This window comes from Apus apus, chromosome 2 (assembly GCF_020740795.1).
Source record: "Apus apus isolate bApuApu2 chromosome 2, bApuApu2.pri.cur, whole genome shotgun sequence".
In the NCBI taxonomy this organism is placed as follows: Eukaryota; Metazoa; Chordata; class Aves; order Apodiformes; family Apodidae; genus Apus; species Apus apus.
Window position 1 is genome coordinate 104652518 of NC_067283.1, and position 15754 is coordinate 104668271.

A 15754-nucleotide genomic window follows, 5' to 3' on the forward strand; every position below is an offset into this window, starting at 1 on the left:
CATCATGCTGCCAGTTTGAAGCTAAGCCTCTGACATAGCCCAGTACAGTCTGTTGGGCTGTTGGAAAGCTTGACCCAGAGCTCTCTCTCAAACAGAAATGTTTGCTCTGCTTCAGCCCCGCAGCATCTCCTGCTATTGCATTGCCCTATCTCCACTGCCTGACAGGCAGCAGCAGTACAGGAGATTTAAAAAAGAAATTCCACATCTGCAGCTTCCATTGTCCAGTTCCCTTCCTGCCTCTGAGAGAAACGTAACTGCTGCAAGAAGAAAAAAAAAGAAACCATTTCCTTTTCTTTGTTCTCCAACAGAAAAACAGGCTATTGAGCACGCTTGCAGTTGTGGAGACGGGAAACTCTGAGGTAAACAAATTAAATTCCTTTCTTGTAATTGGGATAATAAAACCACAGTGGCCTCATCTGGGCATCTCAGGAACTAAATATCTGAAAAAATAGTCCCTTATCTGTTGGTGTCCTGAGCAGGTTTTGCTCAAACACTTTTCAGTTCCCTTTTCTCTGGATTGTCTGATGCTCTACCTGGCCCCGCACTGTGCTGAGGACAGGCTGATTCTTTTGGGCTGCTTCTAGGTATCTGGGCAAGTGAAATACAGGCCTGTGTCAACACAGCCTGGCAGAAAGCAGAAATTAATTTAATGCATGCAAGTTTGGCAGGGAAAACAAAACCACCCAACCCACATCTGTGACATTTCCATGATACCCAGTGTAGCTGGTAATTGCTTCATGGATTAAACCAAAATGCTGATGCGTGAGGGAAAAAAATGACCCAAAACTTGCTGAAGAACTCTGTAGTCTAACTAATATAATAAGAGAAGCTGTACTATTAGCAACGATAAAAAACTGGTAAGCTGACAAAAATGACAAGCTATATTTTCTGATGTTCTTTGACATAGCAAATTATTAGATTTTTTTTTCCTTTTTTTGGAAGGAAGCAGGCTTGTCAGCCCTGAAAAAAGACTGTAAAATGAGCTCACAAAGACCTGGAATTTTGAAGTCTGTTACCTAGGGGCTCTTTTATTTGCCTGCAGGTTTTGAGTCTCTAGAACACACTTATGAAACATTTTCAAGCTTGTCTCCGCAGCCAGGTGGGTGGCTGGAAAACTGCATTGTTTTAAAATAAAAGTTGAGATCATCACATAATTACTTTTCCGTAGGATGTGAGCTTTTAATGAAATATCCAGTAGCACCAGATCTTAATGAAATCATAGCCATCTTGACACACTGAATTTAAATTTGACACACTGAATTTAAATTTGTTTTCCTGCAAAACCAAATTCTGTCATTGTATTTTAAATGGGTGAACATACAATAGATACCTATAGTTTTATTAGGAAGAAAGGAAGATAGAAAGGAAGGAAGACAGAAAGGATAATTGATTTTGAAGCAAATTTCATGTTCTTTATGGAGTAAAAATCTGATATAGATCCTATGGCTCAGTTTTATTAAAAAATGTATTAATGTAGTAAGGAATTGTTCAAATCTTTAAGCATAGCCTTTTCTAAAATGCTGGGAAGTTCAACCCATACTCTTTTGGAAGGAATTGTCATTCGTTATCTAGGTGTTGTAATAAACACCCAGTTGAATGAGAATGCAGAAACCACCCACCCCTTCCTCTGACAGGATCAATGATTTCAGTAAAAGGGTTAATTTGTTTCAATTTCAGCAGAAAGCAGCAGTCATGCTGGAGAAATATTCACTACAAATACAACTGCAGCTATTGAGCCTTGTGTGTGTTCCTTGTGCTGTTCCTTTCCTCTCAAGTAAATAAAGGGGTTTTAAAGTGTCAGTGCCATGCAGATTGCCAAAGATATCCTCTGGTCTTAGTGCTAAGGATGCAAATGTTTAGGTTTTAAACTACTTTGTAGTGGTTTGTTGATCTTGCAGCTATTCTGAAATACTAAGTCAAATTTCAAAGGCAAATTGAGATTTAGGAGATGTGACACAAGACAGGAACAATTTTAAAAGAAACTTTAGATTTCCTGTTAATTTGTTTTTAATTATGGTGCTGTTAACAGCATTTAATGCCCGTGTGTCCCTGGAGCTTTCCTGGAATGTTTTATTAAGGTCCCATGTGGAGCTGCTGGATCACCTGACCCATGAAGAATTGGACCTGGAGGGGAATGACTGCCTACACAGGGGCTTCAACAAGAGCTTTGGCAGGCAGTTTTTCTGCTGACTTCTTGACAGAAGACAAGCTCAAACTATCCATTGCAAGGAATAAAAAGAGAGAGATTTGATGTTGTGTGTGTACGTAGACTAGAAATGGCAGGCTCAGTTCCTCTCAATACTCAGTGTCCAGCAGCAACTGTCATGTTGCATGGAAATACAAGAAGTTTTATTTGTTTTCTGTGAACCTGCAGTAGCATTTTGAAATTCCAGAATATGCATAAATGAGTGGTTGGTCGGTTGCTGCTTCTGCCACAATTTCCCTGTGCGTGCACAAGCCAAATAGCTAGTCTGTCTGGCTATACTAGAGACAAAACCCGATCTGGCACCACAGTATTGCCTGTGTCCTCTGGGGCACTGGTTCATCTCATGCCCATGATCATTTTTTCTGGCTACTGCAGAAATGTCTTCTCTTAGGTGCTTGCCCACTCCTCTGCAAGAAAAGGAGAACTTAGCACATGATCATGCCCTGGGACACAACACTGACCCACAGGAGTACACTGAGGGCCCTGTCCTGTTTATTTAGTCATCAAAGCCTGCATGTCTTAGCCTTCTCCTCCTCCTATGGCCAGCGTGGTGACAGATTTGACACTGTTTATAAATATATTTGAAGTCATTGCATGGAGGATGCCATTGCAGTATAGAAAACATTTGCAGTTCTATTATTCATCGTTACATTTAATCACACAGTCACATCTACATTCATAAACACCCATAAAATAGCTTGTTAGCAATATGGACATTTGCTAGATGCTACTTGTCTGTGGCTTTCTGAATCAATCTGAAAGAAATAATTGGAACAGCTAATGAAACAGGATGAAGTTGCTTTCAGTATAACTGCTGCCAGATCACTTCTGCCACAGGTACTTCTTGTCACTGAGTTCTTGAAAGTTATTTTGTTACATTTTGAATGCATAATAAGAAAGAAAACAGCAATTCTTCAAAGCAGAAGAAAGAAACTGAATTCTCCTTGGCTAAATCTAATCAGAGCTAAAAAGAAGTGTTTCTTGGCCTGTCTCACAGGAGTAAAGTCTAAGTATCCACCACATGCCTTCTCAGTTGGCCTGTTATGCAGAGTGCATCAATAGTCTTCCTTCCTTCCTTCCTTCCTGCCTGCCTGCCTGCCTGCCTGCCTGCCTGCCTTCTCCTCCCCAACAGTGCATCCTAGAACCTCAACACCTTTTCTAAAATTGTTGCTCAAATCAGCAGGGTTTTCTTAAAGATTCGTGGGTGCAGACAGCCCAAAAATAAGCATGACTCTACGGTCTGCTAGCAGAACTCCCAGTCCCTCCTTCAAAGACTGTTTAAGTATTTTACATTTAATGGGTCACTGTCATTACCTACTGCCCTGGTTTGAGCCAGGATGAAACCTGTTTTGTTTTTTTTCTTCAGTTAACTCTCTTTTAAGCACTAGGTTTTCCAGCTAGTGAACTGATAACACCTGAATGTTTATATTACTGCTGAGAGACCAAGGTCACTTTGCTCTACTTGTTGAATCTACTACTTTGGACCCTAAAGGAGCAGATCAGTTGTATCTACAACCCTTCCGTAGGGAGGAGCGGACTAGACAGATGGCAAAATTGGCGAACTGAAGTATTCCATCTGTATTTACATGGCTGTTGGTATAAATTCAGGGATCATGGAAATCAAGCCCCTTCTTCTTCCCTCCTCATCTGTCCATGGCTGGTGTCCAGGGAGGACTCTTTCTATCCATCTTCTTTGATCTGTAGGCTCGTGCATTTCTGTCCCTCACAACTCTCCCCTCAGCTCCTGTCTGCTCTGCCTCTCTCTCCATCAGCTCCAGGACATTTCAGAACTGCTCACAGCTCAGGAGATTCCCTGGGAGTTGCTGGGGATGGGGGAGGCAATAGGGGTTTTCCACATTCCTGAACATACTTGTATATATTTGTAAATATTTTATTTTATCAGTAGTATTTAATTAAAGCTGTCTAGCTTAGTTTTCAATACAGACACCTCTCTCCTTTCTGTCTCCTTCCCCTACTGGGGATGAGAGAGGGAGGGGATCGAGACCATTGTTGTCATTGTTTTAATTGCTGATCCTGAGTCAAACTGTGACACCTACCTTTCTGGAAGCTGAAAATCTATGGTCTGTCCTGTAAACAAAAGGCAGAGATAAAACTGAGGGTCCTGAGCAGAAAGAAGCATTTCCATGGATTTTTACCTGTAGTTTAGTGACAGATAGGATTTAAGCTAGATCATTAATCCAGAATTATCTAGTAAAAGTCTTACAGACTGTCCCTGCTTAATATGCCAATATGCTGATTTTTATGGACTTTTTTTAAAATCAGTCATTCTCTTCAGGCATTCCTAGTGTGAATGTGTCTGTGTCTTGGCTCTATGGGATTCTGCATGCCATGGTAAAGACGAGATGACTGAATGTTATGCATTGCAAAGTTCCTTGCTGCTGTGCCAGTACCTTTCTTTTTAAATTATAATAATTCAATTGTGTTTGAAAATGCTGTTCTATCATGAAGTCTTAGGGGAGAAAGCCAGAGGGAAGTTGTAAAATTATTTTAGAAACAAAATCAACACCAAATTACCCCTTTTTCATGCCTGGTTTTGTGTTTAAAATTAATTCATGCTTCTCCAATTGAAAGCACAAGCTCTTCCTATCTTAGTCCTCATGAAATCTGGCAAATCAGTACTGCAAATCGAACAAAAGGGCAGACATCCCTCTAGACTTTTGAAGACTCACTGCTGACAATTAATAGCTTGACTTTTAAATCTCCGAGTTTTAACTTAAGGAAACATATTGGATGCTTGAATTAATTCAAAGGGCTTGAATGAACAAATAAAACTTCTCAAGCAATAAGAAAAGCAATGCATCTAGGTATTATTAGTACAACAGCAACATCTGAAATGCTATGAAATAATATGGGTCATTGTATGGTCAAAGAAAGGCTGGTGAGATCTGAGTCAAGTTGCAGTGATGGGGAGCTAAGGGCATTGAACAGAGCACAGCCTGGAGGCAGAAGATGCAGCCCAGTAGGTAAAAAAGGCACATAAAAAGAAACTTGAATTAAAAAATACCTTCAAAGTAATAAAACAGAGCAAATCAAAGGGAAAATAAAATCTTCAAGCTCAAGTACAGGCAAAAGAAATGAAAGAAAAAAAAAAAAAAAAAGGAGAAAGGCCCACCCATAATCGTCATCTCTCTTTTTTTAAAGCCTCTAATGAGCAACTTCCCAACAGAGAGAATCAAACATGAATCTGTTCTGTACCTGAATATCAGAAGAGATTAATTGTGGTGCACAACTGCAGGGTTTCAGCACTTACTGGACTGTGGGGAAGACAGAGTATTGTAGCTAATGAATCTACCTGGGGTGGAACAATGGCACATTTGGCAGCTGTGGAGATATGCAGATGGTGAGCACTGGTGCTCTGATGTGTGGCCAGGTTAGCTAAAAAAAGGCAAGCTTTTTTGAAAAAGTGGAAAATATGGTGTGGTTTGGAAAGAATGCAAATGGCAATACCAAAATTTGAGAATGAAATTAAAGCAAGATGTTGGACTGGGGCAAGGGGCAGGTAGGGTGAAAGGTTGGAGTACTTGATTTTTAATCTTTTCTTTCTGGACTCCGAAGGGTGACAAGCAACATTTGCAGAGGATTTGAAACAACAGTGCCAGTCTGCACATTTGTCATGAGAATGTACTACTCACAGAGCTCAGTAAACTGATGAAAGGCATTCTATTATATGGCTGCCTGCGAGATTTGGAGACTAGACCTGGTGACCCGTATTGTCTGTTCCCATGCTGTGGTCTTAAATCTGCCCTCCTTTTCTGCTGTCTTCAACTTCATGACACGTGCAAAATTCAGGAGCCTCAGTTCACAGGCCACTGCATTCACATTATCTTTGGTGCTGATCTACACGTTTTCTGCCTCACTGCATTTAATTTTTAGTTTATTTGATTTGAACAAATGCAGGCAATCAGAGAAAAATGCAATTATGACAGAGGTGCAGCCAGTTGTTTCCCAGGGCTGTGCGCAGACATAACTTAGGCTGGTGGGCTCAGAGGATCATGCTGGCAGATGTTAGCAAAGGGTTACAGTCTGTTTCCCTCTCATATCCATGGAAATGAATTCAAGTTTTCCAAGATTAAAGAACTTTGTTAAGCCATTTCAAGAGTCCAAGCTGAATGTACAAGGCATTACAAATGTCTTAATTTACTCACTTTGGCAATCCAAAAATGAGTATACATGCACAATCTTCATGAGGTGTATTTAACCAGCAGCCTGAAAACTAACAGTGCTCTATGAGTTTAGACAGGTGCCATTTCAGGAGTACAGATTTTGGCAGCTTCACTTTAAAAGCCACTGGTGCAATGGAGCAACAAGAAAAATATTTCTTAATATGCTGTTTTTACCTATCCCTCAAATGATGGTGTGACAAGATTGGACTAATATTGGGTAATAAATGATGACAAAGGAATGTTGATATTCCCTCACTGATAAGGCAGAGTGAGTATTTGTCTGCAGCCACCTGTTCTTGAACTTCTCTAACCGCACTTTTTCACTGTCTCACTCTGGAGCACACTAGGTGCAAAACAAGTGAAAAAGAGCTAAGTACTCTTCCTTGGGTGAAAACTGATAAGGAAATACCAAACATTGTCTGCTACCTGACACAAATACTCATCTAAAAATATACCACCTCCCTCCTGAACCCTCATTTTACATCATAAATTAAGCATAAGTAGACCCTAGAAAGATTGAAGCAGAATGTCTACAGAATTTATGATTAATAACACATCAAGTTTTATAACAGCATCCTTATGTGGACACAGCTAATGGCCTTAACATTGCTTCCAGAATCAAAATTGAATGGTTGAGCAGACTTAGCCTCAGGAAGGCCCACGGTGATAAGGGAACCATCATAAAAAATAGGTATATGCATTTTTCAACCTGTCAAGTGAAAAAAATCACAGATGATGGTAAGTCAAGGATATGCCCTCTCATACATGAGTTTTATGAATATTTGTGCTGAACAAGGCCACCTCCTAAACAAGAGGGAAAAGGTGAATGCAAGCAACAGAAAGATGCATGATCATCCTGTAAATTACACTCAACCCAAGAGCAATAATTACTCTGAATCAGCATTTAAACAGGGAGGGAGTTGTTCCGTGCTGCTCAGAGCTGTTGTAAATTGCTAACCCTGTAAAAGCACAGGAAGAAAGAACATGGCACAAGGATGGTCATGGCAAAAGGGGGCCACAAATTTGGATAAAGCAAGATACAGATTGAAGAATTATGTAGATTTTTGGGGAAGATTTCCCCAGGCTCTAGGAACTGAGCCAGGCTGTAGCTGCTGAGGATTAGGAAACTAAACTGGAGGAAAGCATAAGCACCTGCCAATCTGATGCTAGTTTGGCTTTCTCCCTAGTACCTGCTGCTATCTTGCTGCTTAAGATGGAACTGAAAGGACTCTGCAACAACCAGGTTTCATACAGAAAGACCCAGATGCCCAATGTATTTTTTTCTGCTTCTAATTAGCCAAATTATGTATGCAAGTATGGACATGGGTAAGATGGAAAGCACTGGACATGGCATGTTGTCTTGTAATATTGATAAAATATTGATCTACTCCTGGATCCATCTTCTGAGATGGACAATAGTCGAGTAGTTAGAGACGTTACGTGTCAGCCCAGTAAATCCCATAAACAAATCTTAGCTATTATTATAATGCTTACCTGCTTTATTAGTTTTCAAATAAATGGTTTGAATAAAAGAACAATGCTGGAAAGTTAGAAGTAATAAATTAAGGGGAATCCTCCATAAGCAGCAGTATACAACCATAGCATGTCCTTGCAGAAGTGGTATCCAGATAACTTATTGAGCTATCCAGGCAACCACTGAAAAGCATTGGAAGAGGGACTGCCATTTGAGTTGCCTATGTGCAGCATAGAACATTTACTGCAAAAATGATAACTAATTTTGTAAGAGATTCTGTTGGCACATAATATGCATAGCTTTACATCACTGATTTGTGAGGGTGTCAGCTGTGACAGACTAACAGTTTTCTCTCTCTTTTCACAGCCAGGCAAACTCCTATTTTGTATCCATGTCGAAGTCTCTTATCAGAAAAGCCTCACTAATTCCCTCTGTTTTTACCATGGGACAAAACCAGGCAGCATCCAACAGGGCTTGTAGGAAGCAATATTTTTAACTATTACAGCTTTAAAAAAAAAAAAAAAAAAAAAAGGAAGTAGAATTAGGCAAGACACAACAGCAGTAATCCCCAGAGTCCTCCTGATGTGCTCCACATTGAGTCCTTCTCAAGCCACCCATGACCATAATTTCCACTGCTGAGGCATAAGCTTCGGCAGCACCGCATTTGCAATGCGGAGCTCAACTTTATGTTTCTCAATGAAGACTAAATTCCTGAGACATCTAGGCAATATGGGGGCTTCCAACACAAATGCTGACAGATGAGCTTTGTTTCAGGCATGAAGCATAGATATGGTACAGTGATCTAGTGGGAAAAAAAAAAAAAGTTTCTTTAAAAAATTAACATAGTGCTAAGTATCGCTACAACCTCTGGTTGCACCTCCTTGTAGGTGAGAATACCTGTGACTGTGGGAAGGTATTTTGTATTCTAGGGCACTAACCAGCCAAAAATATTTTCTAAACAGTGGGCCAAATTCACAATTAATGTCAGTCGATGTTGTGTATTTTGGAGTTGCACCTGGTAATTCTTACCTGGAGTGTGCCCCTCTGGCTTTGCACCTTCATTCACACATATTTCAAAGTAAAAAATGGGACACCTTTCTTACAGACACTTATAATCACATCATTGCATCCTTTCCATACTTCTCATACTAATAAGAGTTCTGTCTAATGATTAATAGAAAACAGCTAATTTCCATTTATTTAAACTCTCTGTTGACATTTTAGGGGGAAATAACTGTACAACATCCATTTAATTTGTTCAGTTGTTGTGGTAGTTAAGACAGAAGTGTGTGAGTATTTACATCTTTTCAAACAGTGCATACACACTGCTGAAGTTATTATAGTGTACATGATATAATTTATTAACTGAAAGCCCATTAGTTCCTGATAAAAGCTAAGTGAAAGAGTCACAGTATAAATATTTAAAGTATTAATTCAAAGACTTTTAAGGAACATGCAGATGACAATGGAATACAGGAACCAGGCCTTGTATAAGGCAAGATTTTTTTGTGAGATTTCTCCTCTTTAAACCACTGATCATCCTAGAAGAGCATAAAGGAGCCATTTAAATGCTTCATCAATTACTTAAGAATAGCCACTTAAATATACTGAAGGACATAAGGACAGTTCAGTAGTTGTGATTTTGTTGATTACCTCAAATGATGATGTGATTAAAATACAGTGATGATGTGTGTTTTCAGGAAATATTCAAATTCTGCTGGCATTCAGATCAGAAAAAATAAGACTTGAAGCCAGTTATAATACTGTGGCATGTTGTGAGAATATCCTTTTTTCAGAGAGATATTGAAACTGGTACCTTTAGCATCACTTAGTGGTTTAGGGCATTGCTCACCACCGACTCTGACTGTGTTTCTTGCTCTTCCAGAGGGACTAAGGCTGCCTGAGAAGAGCAGCCTTTTCTTTGAAAAGCTAAAAAGCCATAGCACATGTGTACTTTGCTGTTTGCAAAAGAGGGGTTAACATTTGGAAACATGGAAATAAAATGTTCAGCTCTCTGAATGTGAAAGGTGTTGAGCAGGTGTGTTTTGGCCAGAGAGGGGCACTCAGCTCTGCAAGCAGCATCTGGCCTGCCTTTAAATCATGTCCTGATTACAGCCACCTCTTCCTCCTCTGCCTCTGGAGGTGCAGAAGACAAAGCCTGAGCAAACACAGAGCAAGCTGCACAGACATGCTCTGCCCATGCATGGCACAGATGCAGTTGGGAATCTGGTAGCTGGGAGCAGAGCTGTTGGCTACTTCTGACCTGGAGCATTTATTTGGGAGGCATTTCTTCTGGTTCAGCTGTGCAAATCCTGGTTTATGTGCCTTGTGTGAGGATCTCACTTTGGTTTTAAATCTCATCCATAAAGTAGAAATTTGGGACATTGGCTCTTCAAAGAACCGGGGAAATCATGAGAGCAGATATATAAATGCTTCAAATCCATTTCTTCACAGTGCCTCAAACCTCATTCAGGAAGATCACTTTTAGAGATAAAAGGATAATTCAATCATCATTTAGTTTCTCTTCCTCTGAGACACCCAGCCAGGAATGATTTATTGAAAATTGTCATGGTAGTTGTTATGTTTCAGACATTCTTGGAAAGGCTCTTTCACAACACTTAGCCAATTTGCATGGGCATGAAAATTAACTTTATTTTAATGACAGGTGGTTTAAAATATGCATTGGGGGGACAGGGGAGAAGACATTTGAATTTAATCTGAACAGCTATTAGCTTCTCTATATAGTCTTTTTTAGTAACAATTGCCTATCAATTATTTGCTGCAAGCAAAAGATTTTATCTCAAGCAAAATTCTTCAGATTTTGTTGGCTTTGCTGCAGTGGTTACTGCAAAGTCTGGCACATGGTAGTTCCAAATTCTAGGCTCAGTTATTACCTTTTCTTTTCTGTGGTAAAGTTCAAACTGACTTTAATGAGATATTGGCTTCAGGAAGGGATGTGGAATTTATTATTTTGTCACTATTACATAATATTACATAAAATATATAAAAGTAAAAGCCATTATGTTGGCAAAGCAATTAAATCTATGAACTTTGAAGGCATCTTATGTGTCAAATGCTAATAAGCTAGATCAGTACATTGCCAGGAGGAATCCAAAGTCAGAACTTTCAAGGGAATAAAAGGCTTGATGAATGTTGTTTTTCTTCATTTTCCACAGAGATGAAGCTAATGTGGCATCTTGATGAGGCCAAAGTTCGATACCATCTCCCTAAATGTAGGGAAATGCTATAGCCACAGAGCACCCTCCGTCCTGGCATTTACTTTGATCCTTGCAAATGAGCTCCTGTGCTCATGAGCAACCCTCTCCCACCCAAACTTCAGCAACCTTCTCTGCACTCTACTTCTTACAGAAATGCTGTCAGGGGAGCAACGTTTGAAATAAGCCTGATACTGTCAATCTTCAAGCACTACGTGCATGATGAGGACATTCATGCAGCAAATAAGTTACATAAGGCAGGTCAATGTGTAAAACTCATGCTTTATGAAATGAGCTAATGCTAAACTGTTCAGGAGCAGGAAAACTCCCCTTCAGACAGCCTGCCTCATCGTTTTTTCCATCAGAATGACTGTTTTGTTTTCCTGAAGCATCCAGAGCCAGCAGGCCTCCCGCTGGGTATCATCAGCACGAAGCCCAGCTCTGCAGCAGCCAGCAGCAAGGTCCCAGTAAAACTGAACCCGGGGTTTCTGATTTACTTTGTCAAAGGTGTGAAAAACTCAAGAAGTCACCACTGAGGAGGAAGGTGGTCGACTCTGCTTGGCGAATACATGTTGCATTGATTTCACAAGCACAGTAAAAGTGCCTGCTGGGAGGAAAGGAGTTAAAGGTTTTGACTTGCTGTTTCACAGTGCCATCCAGTGGCTATTTTCAACGACTGCAGAATGAAATCGGGAAGACATGGAGCACAGTTACTGAAGATGTCTATGTGTACTAAGAATTTCAGATCTGATTCAAATAAAACCTAGGTCTTAAGAGTGAAATTCCATTAAATTAATTAACTGTAGTTTAGATGTGTTGGTTTTAATACTTAATTTTTATTGCAAAAGTTTACTTTTCAATATTATTTGTATTGGTATTAAAAATTTGATTTAAAACAAAACTAAGTATCCTGTAAAATCATAATCCACTAAGGCACAGTCTCTTCACAAATAAGTTAGCAGTGTCTGAAAACTGAACTGGTGCTAAAAAAAACCTCATTAGGAAATCCTTAATGTAAATGTTAAAGATTTGGTTTGGAATTTCAAGGTTGGTTTGTTTGTTTGTTTCCTGTGGGGTCTTGTGTGTGTTTATTGTCACTTCAATTGGTTGAATCTTATATATTGTTTGTGTCATCAGCTTACAGAATTTATAGAGTACTTTGGAAATGTTATAATGTGTTCACCAAACATGACTGCATAAACTTTATGTGCTGACTTGCTTGTTTTATAACTGGCATGTTTTCAGTCATTCTTTGACTGAGCAACTTTCGGTCTTCTGTAGTTCCTGATATTTTATCAGAAATCATACACTGATTCCTATTTTTCCTGCTCCTTTCTTGTATTTACAAAGGATCCTTCAAAGTAAATAAATAAGTAAAAATGTTTACTTGGTTGTATTGCACATGTGGTATCAGTCAGGGCTTGTTTTTTTGTTTGTTTGGGTTTTTTCTGTGTTGTTGTTATTTTGTGTGTGTGTGTTTTTTTTTCCTCACCTACTTTTACAAATGAGGAAAACTGGAAAAGAAAGAAGGTGCTGGTTTCATGGGCAGCTTCCAGACAAATGTTCAGGTTGATGGTGCCTCTTACCAGAGAGGTAGGTGCCCACTCCTGAGAGTACCTGCAGCAGGGTCACCTCAGGCTGCACGATAGTGGAAGGGAAAGGAGAATTAGAAGGGAGTGTTTGCAGATGGGAAGAACTTTAATTGCAGCTCCAAGGATTGCACTCTCTGCCTGCTCCCTGCAGTCGATTAGAAATGTGCAGGGAGGAATCCAGGAATGGTAAATACAGTGCTGCAGTGTCACTGCAGATAGCCTTTGACTAATGCTTGATAATGTTTTCATTTGTTTAAACACAAATATTTCTTGATTGAAGGGAAAGATGAGCTAGAGAGTTCACCTCCTAAGATCTCCTCTCATCAAACTGATTGGCTTTGCATCTCATTCTCCAAAATAAACCTCTAATTAGCAATGGAGTTTACAGAAACATTACCATAGTAAATGCAGCCTGACAATCCTTTCATCATGTGTATAATTTTTAAGTAGACACAGTTGTCTCTTCTTGCTATGCAATTCAGATTATAAACATTTCCAGTATCTCATGAATTTTATTTTTTTTTCTTTTTAAAGTGGAGCTGATATCTCACTAGATATTAAAAAAAAACCCTGCTTCTTCACTGATCAGCATTTGTTTATACAGCACAAAAGAGACAGCAAATGTTACTGTCAGGCTCAGTAGCATTTAACACTGAATTTGCACTGTAGATAGCTCCCGATTAGAAAGGGAATCAGAAATAGTTCTAGCCAGTGCAATTTTACTTGACAGTAAGTAAAATAAGACTGCCTCATAAAGTTTGTCCATCTGCCCATATTTATTTATTTATTTATGGATTAATGGCACATTTGATTTCTCTTATTTTCCAAGTCCACCTGTTCTTTCAAGACAATTTAAAGACTGATTCCATAGCTACCTCAGTAGTTCCATGTAAGTGTATTTAATTCAAAATAGTGTAGAGTTAATTTTAAAGACAAAATGTAAGCATTAACCCTGCTTCCATTCTGTATATTAATGGTAATGTTTGAGTAGCAGAGGACCTCCCTACATAGCACTAGAAATGCAAAGAACAGAGATTTCCAGACTGCATAGTCTTTTTTCAATCCACTTGTGAAAATTCAATTGAAATACATGTAAGGGCACCCATCAGGTAGCAGGCAGGCACATTCACTGGCTTTTGTAGACAGGACAAGCTAGTGCTGGTTTTGAAATTATGCTCCCTGAACCTCACAGTAGGACACTCCTACTGTTCCTCAAACTGGGGAACCTGACACAGCTTTTCGGATTATTATTTTTTAAATGACTTCTGGTTTCAGCCTCAGGCAGGGATAATTTCTTGAAAATTGGAAGTGATAAATTATTCAGTTTGCTAATAATGGCTTTCTAGATATGTGTAAGGCACTTTCTTGAAATAGCAGGAATGGCAGTTAAGATTAAAAAATAGCTGGCATTATGCCTGTATTTCCTCCCACGTTAATAAAGTTAAATTGACTGTTGAATTAGATTCTATGGGAAATTTCTCTAACAGAAGCTCAAAGCTGACATCAAATTCATATATAAGAGTATAAATAAATTATTTCATTTTAAGAGCTGCAGAAGACAGTTGGAATGGTAATTATTCTACAAGTTGGATGAAGGCCACATATTTAAGCCCTTGGCTCTCACATTCTGCTTTCTCGAAGTTTTGTTTCTTTCATTATTTCTAGATATTCTACAAAAAAAAAAAAAAAAAAAAAAGTGATGCAACCTTGCTAATCTCACACCAAGATACTTTCTCTTAACCCAGATTTTGCATAGCCAGGTATACGTCTCTGGGCAGCAAAACCTTGGCACTTGCTGTTAAAAGCTCAACCACTGGAACAACACAGACATCCTATGGATCTTTTCCCAACTGCATACCTGACTACACTTGAGAAGAAATGCAAATTCACTGAAGAAAAGATCAGAGTGTGTATTTAACCGATTAACTACTATTTAAGATTTTTTGCAAAATAATAAGGAAGCAAAAGTTAGTTTATAAATTTTAACCTGCTCTCACAAATTACTTGTGCTTTACACGTGTGAACTATATTATTTTACAAATTATCTATCCATTCAAAACAAGAGATGTTAGGAGAATAAATTAAACTCCAATCAACTTGCACATCTTTGTGGTAGACAAGTTATATTCTCTTCCCTTCCTTTGACAAGACATAGATTTGACAGATGGACCACTCGGTGGATAAGAGATTGGCTGGATGGCTGCACTCAGAGAGTTGTGATCAGTGACTCAATGTCCAAATAAAGGCAGGTGACAAGTGGTGTCCCTCAGAGGACAGTATTGGGACCAGTGCTGTTTAACATCTTTGTTGGAGACAAGGACAGTGAGATTGAGTGTATCCTCAGCAAGTTTGCTGATGATACCAAGCTGTGTGGTGTGGTTGACACCCAAGAGGGAAGGGATGCCATTGAGAGGGACCTTGACAGGCTGGAGATGTGGGCTAGTGCCAACCTCATGAAGTTTAACAAGGCCAAGTGCAAAGTCCTGCACCTGGGTTGGCACAACCCCAGGCACAAATACAGGCTGGGGGAAGAATGGCTAGAGAGCAGTCCTGAGGAAAAGGATTTGGGGGTGGTGGTAGATGAGAAGCTCAAACATGAGCCACCAGTGTGCACTCGCAGCCCAGAGAGCCAACTGCATCCTGGGCTGCATCAAAAGAAGTGTGGCCAGCAGGGCCAGGGAGGTGATTCTGCCCCTCTGCTCTGCTCTGGTGAGACCCCACCTGGAATACTGTGTACAGTTCTGGTGCCTTCAGCACAAGAAAGATATAGACCTCTTGGAGAGGGTCCAGAGAAGGGCCACCAAGACGATCAAAGGCCTGGAGCACCTCTGCTAAGAGGAGAGGCCGAAAGAGTTGGGATTGTTCAGCCTAGAGAAGAGAAGGCTCTGGGGAGACCTTATAGCAGCCTTCCAGTATTTGAAAGGGGCCTACGGGAAAGCTGGAGAGAGGCTTTTCATCAGAGAAGATTGTGATAGGACAAGGGGGAAGGGAGATTCAGGTTAGATATTAAGAATAAATTCTTCTCTATAAGGGTGGTGAGGAACTGGAATGGGTTGCCCAGGGAGGTTGTTGATGCCCCATCC

At 39.7% G+C, this 15754-nt stretch overlaps 1 long non-coding RNA gene across 1 annotated transcript; it reads left to right on the forward strand.

Annotated features, from left to right (window-relative positions):
* On the forward strand, nt 1-12465 carry LOC127381552 (uncharacterized). The gene is made up of 2 exons (XR_007888747.1): nt 1-359; nt 11041-12465. It is a non-coding gene; the product is annotated as an uncharacterized LOC127381552 (long non-coding RNA).
* Nucleotides 12466-15754: the final 3289 nt, after the last annotated feature.